Source organism: Fundulus heteroclitus, unplaced genomic scaffold (assembly GCF_011125445.2).
Source record: "Fundulus heteroclitus isolate FHET01 unplaced genomic scaffold, MU-UCD_Fhet_4.1 scaffold_43, whole genome shotgun sequence".
Classification (NCBI taxonomy): Eukaryota; Metazoa; Chordata; class Actinopteri; order Cyprinodontiformes; family Fundulidae; genus Fundulus; species Fundulus heteroclitus.
The window spans coordinates 373,333-378,184 of record NW_023396846.1 but is presented as its reverse complement, the minus strand read 5'-3'; the positions used below and the strand labels follow the sequence as shown (position 1 = coordinate 378,184).

The 4,852-nt window shown below is 41.1% G+C and overlaps 1 long non-coding RNA gene across 1 annotated transcript; it reads left to right on the top strand.

The window, feature by feature from the left end:
* LOC118560492 lies at positions 1 to 462 on the top strand. Its single transcript, XR_004929394.1, has 2 exons — positions 1 to 38; positions 127 to 462. It is a non-coding gene; the product is annotated as an uncharacterized LOC118560492 (long non-coding RNA).
* The last annotated feature ends 4,390 nt before the right edge of the window (positions 463 to 4,852 follow it).

Here is a 4,852-nt window from a genome sequence, read left to right as displayed (position 1 = left end):
CTTGTCTAGACCAATGTCTCTTATACAACCACTGTGAGGTGTGCTATATTTTAGCAATTGCAAAGACAAAATTGGATCTTTGTCACCTAATTCCAAATCTCTTCTCTCTTGCTTTGCTTTTCGTAGGGTCGCCAAATTTGGTAGGTGACTTGGCTCAGGATCTCCAATATCCATCAAATCTGATGCCTTCGCTGACCTCCATACAGCCGGCTCCATCCTGCCCTCACACAGCTCTTTTGAAATCTGTGCACGAAGGTCTCCAGACATGAACCTCTTGGAACGGCCAGTGTGCAGGGAGATATCAGTGTCTTCGATGGAACACTCGAGAACCATTGGGCTGTTGACTGTTGGTTCTCTGGCACATGTCATTTTAACATGGCCTTGACACTCTTTACAGAAGCCCTTAATGTCTATGTAGTTGCTGGTTCTAGATGAATAAACTTTTGCTCTCTGGAACACAAATGTGCATGTACTTTTAACTTTTTTCCAGATCAGGTGGTTGAGTACATGACTCCAAGTGCCTGGCTTCAAAATCAGATATTCCCTTTTGCCGGATGATGAAAACTTGTCATTGTATTGTACTTTTTCAGGTCCAGCTCAGCACTAGCAAAGAAAGAAAAACTTAGCGCTTTGTTTTGAAGCGGCGGGCTGGGATGACGTCATCGGCTGAAAGTAAATTTCATAATATCTCCGAAACTAAAGTAGCACAAACGAAAATTTCAACGGCACAAACCTGCACAAACGGAGCACTAACGAACTAGCCCACTTTGGTTTCTTTTGGAGCGATATGGGGGGATGGTGAACTCTAGATGGCCTAAAAAATAATTTTTAATATCTCAGAAACCAAAACTGCACAAACGAAAATTTCAACGGCACAAACCTGCACAAACGGAGCACTAACGAACTAGCCCACTTTGGTTTGTTTTGGAGCGATATGGGGGGATAGTGAACTCTAGATGACCTAAAAAATAATTTTTAATATCTCAGAAACCAAAACTGCACAAACGAAAATTTCAACGGCACAAACCTGCACAAACGGAGCACTAACCATTCAGACTATTTGCTGAATTTTTTGACGTGGGTGGGGTGTCAGCTTCACACAGCTGGTATCCCCGCCAGGATTTGTATCCCCTGCGTCGGGAGCGCGCATTCAGCTTGCTGAACGCAGTAAACTCCGCCTCATTTCCAGACAATTTGGCATGAAAATCAAGATGTTTTATTTCTCTTAGCGAAATATAGGAATAGTGCCGTTACATTATCGTTCAGTTAATGGGTTAAAATTGAAAACGTAACACTTGTTAGTACGATCGTAAGGGATTGCTATGTCGGTTAAAACTAGACTGATCACTCAGTATAACACGTTCTGATAAAGTAAACGGCTCTGTGGTCATCTCCAGATGCGGTGGAGCTGAAGTATGTTTCCATGGGCGTGTTTACCTGCTGAATGTAACCGCTGTAAAAATTTTTATTTCTCTGATTAATAACATCTATGGACCGCTCTGTTATTGACACTCAGGTTTGCTCTGCCAAATCTCTCTCTCTCTCTCTCTCTCTCTCTCTCTCTCTCTCTCTCTCTCTCTCTCTCTCTCTCTCATATCAAATTAAAGTTCTTCGTGGTTGTATCTTGCGACGTAAATTGTGAGTCAGATCAAGAAGCTGATGCACGAAATAGACAAAGTGAGAACATAAACGGGTAGAACATCAGTTTAGTCTGTGAATGTACCAGGATGGCCGCTTCAGAGACGTTTCAGGTTGTGGAGGAGTGGCCGATCTGAGCTACTCTTTTTTTTCTTTGAGCCACTGATGCACCTGAAAATCCTCATGATTCTGTTGTGGATTTTGCAACTTTATTGCAGTTTAATTCAAATTATGTTCTAATTTTCTTCCCACAACTTTTGTTATGATGGTTGTATTGATGTAATGCAACAGATTTATTTTTAGATTTATGAGTTAATTCATGAATAAAAGACTTCAAGTTTGAAGTAGAATTTGGGCTATTTTTCTTGCAACGCCTCTACAGGTAGATCTTGCTTCCCACCAAAGTGGAGGTCGGGGATCTTGGGCTTAAAAAGGTTGGAGACCACTGATCTAGAAAGTAAAGAACACTTCAGGCAGTTCTTCCCTTAGTTTTTTTTTTATCCTACAACTCTTTACAGCCATTTATTTCACATCGTGGAAGACACCAAAACAGTTTATGTCCTTGTTCAGGCAAAGATGTACCTTACATGTTTTACAGTAGACATGTAAAAGTGATTGCCAGTGCAGTGCTTGCATCTCGGTCTGGTTTCCCATGTTGGAAAATGATTAGTGCCATCCTTTCCCACATCAAGAAGCGCACTGCAGCTTTGTCTTTTACACGGTGGTGTTGGAGTTGCTTCTGGAAAGGATTGATTATACATACTTGCAGTATCAAATATGATACAAACATTTTAACTTGATTTAACTGTGATATAATTATTTTTTAAGTAATTGGGTATTGTCTAAAAGCATAAAGCATTAATTTAAAAAACTGAATAACAATGCTTATGTTATTCTTACCGTAATCTCTCGAAAACTGGCGTCTAAAAATCTCGTGTGACCATCTCATGTGAACAGACATTTTGAAAGGGGAAAAAAGCTTTTTCACTCCATGCAGTGCAATGATAGACCAGTAGAGGCAGCATTCATATATCAAATTATATCCAATAGGTTATTATGGTAAAAAAATGTTCATGTTGAAATAAAGAGGCCCCAGAAACTCATGTAGCAAATATGATACAAATGGCGATAAAGGGTTAAAACGATTTCAGTACCTTTGGTTGACGTAAATTGTCTTTTTTATTGAACCGTGATGTCAGTTTATTTACATGCAGTGGCGCCTCCAGAAATGTTTCATAGGGGGTCCAGATGGGGCCACTCAAACTCTTGGGGTGACACTAAAACCAAAGCCATAATTTCAGGATTTTATTCTACTGTTGTAGTAAAGCTGTGTGTAGAAAACTATCAGAAAGACGTTTACTATTATCTTTTGGTTTTTAATGTTTTTTTTTTTTTTGGGGATTTTTAATGTTCCTAATGATCTAGTGTGCATAGACCAATAACAGTACAGTTAACATTTTGAGTTGAACATCAATTCCTTTTTATTGTGTAATTATATTTAGAATAAGGTGCACATTTATACATTTATTGGAGAACAAAACAGTTACTAGGGAAAAGTAGATACTGGCAGATACAAATAAAAACGCGATAGAAGCTCAGGAAGAGTGGCTGCCATGTCCTGGCCACCGCTGGCCAGGATATGGCCAGGGGTGGCCATGGTCATCTCCTTGCCATGGCCACCCCTGGCCACCCCTGGTGGCGTCCCTGTTTACATGACGAGCATATTTAAATTATATTGATGAATGTATTTCTCTCATTTTTACTATAGTCTGTGGTTGCTCCTCTGACAGATTTACTGAAGCAGGTGAAATACATCTGGTCCTTCCTGTCACTGAAACTCTAGTTAGTGAGGAAATCAGTTTTCTACCATTTTACCACACCAGTCAAGCTTCAGAAAATATTGTTGCACAATCACAGACCAGTGTGGGTGGATAACAGCATTTTTGTTGCCTTTATATTGTTGATCATCACTTTTTATAGATTTGTCAAGTCTGGATGCTGCTTAGGAGCCTCTTCTTAATTGACTCCTCCTCTTTTTCATTGACTCCTCCTCTTTTTCATTGACCCCTCCTCTTTCTCATTGACTCCTCCTCTTTTTCATTGACTCCTCTTTTTTTTAATTGACTCTTTATTGACAGCAGTTGTGGTTTAAATGTGACTGCTAACAAGGTTTTAACCTGGGTGTACCGTTTATTCAGATTTATTTTAAAAGTTGAGATTTGACTCTCACACTGCAACTTTAAGATGTAAGCTGCTGATGTCTTCATGGTGGACTCAGCTCATCTCCAGGTTCCTCACATCTCTGAGGTTTCCTCCTGGAGGACGGTCCTCACTGGGAGCTCCATCACTGCTGCCTTCAGCACATCAAACCTCACTGCACAGAAAAGCTCCTCATTTTCTCCATTGATGGACTTTGTTGCTTTCAGCTCCATTTTCCTTCAGACCATTAAAACAGTTTTTATTCTGCAGAATGACTGGAAACTGAGACACTTGTTGTCTTTCAGAGCCCGTCTGGGCCGGGACCCTTCAGGAAGCTTTTATTAGCCTTATATGGTCATTACAGGTGAATAAAGGACCCAGGTGCAAAGGTAAGGTCTTTATCTAAGTCTTCATCACATGTCAGCAGCTCCAACCATGAAAAACACACCTTGGAGAACTCTGTAAGCGGTACCTGCTTAGAACCCACTTGCATCGGTCCATCCATGTTTGGTTAGATCAGCGAAGGTCAAGCAAGGCGAGGCTTTCTACCATCTCTGACAGAAACGTCTAAATTCACGGTTCTCCACAGTATGGAGGAGGAACGTGAGAACTTTAATCATCTGGTTTGCAGGCTTCTTCTCAGAGAAACCAGGAGGAGAACCCGGCCAGGATCATGGTTCTGGGAACAGATGGTTTCCTGGACATGATGGCTCTGGACTCTGATGAGACCGGATGACCCGTCAGAACATAATGGTTCAGGTTAAAGTGAGACTTTGCAGCAGAACCGTTAAACGTTCCACAAAGTGTTCTAGGAGGTGAAGTTAGAGCAGATTGCACATTAGAGATGAACCATTGCTGGTTAATAAAGTGAAACATGAACTTCTAAATGCTCGTTAGTGTTAACGGGTCGGCCTCCACAGAACCGACCCAATAAATGCGTCTCAGAACAACGATCCATCACCAGCAGCTTCATTTCTACAGTAAAGTTCTGGAGGGCAGCGGTAGGACTTAGGCG